This window comes from Otolemur garnettii, unplaced genomic scaffold (genome assembly GCF_000181295.1).
Source record: "Otolemur garnettii isolate 467f Iridium unplaced genomic scaffold, OtoGar3 scaffold00058, whole genome shotgun sequence".
Classification (NCBI taxonomy): Eukaryota; Metazoa; Chordata; class Mammalia; order Primates; family Galagidae; genus Otolemur; species Otolemur garnettii.
The window spans coordinates 7,914,128-7,914,447 of NW_003852453.1; positions in this window are offsets into that span (position 1 = coordinate 7,914,128).

A 320-nucleotide genomic window follows, 5' to 3' on the forward strand; every position below is an offset into this window, starting at 1 on the left:
TACTGTTCAGTCTGGATTCAGCCCACAGGCCACGAGTTTGGAACCCCTGGTTTAGTGAGACAACTTTTTCCATTTTCACTCCCGGCGCTCAGCTCCCCGACTCAGCTCTCTGGCTATCCACAGGACATGGACCTGAGCCAAAGGGGGCTGGGCCAGAAGGCAGTACCCCTCCCCTAGTGATCGCAGACTCACCCTCCCATAAATAGCCCAGGCTTCTCACTGGGTCAGGCGGATGGCAGGCCAGCAGCACGCTCCTGCAGGCAAGCCTGAACTTGTCTGAAACCCACTGAGATCCAATCTGCAGAGGCTTCTCCGGCCCT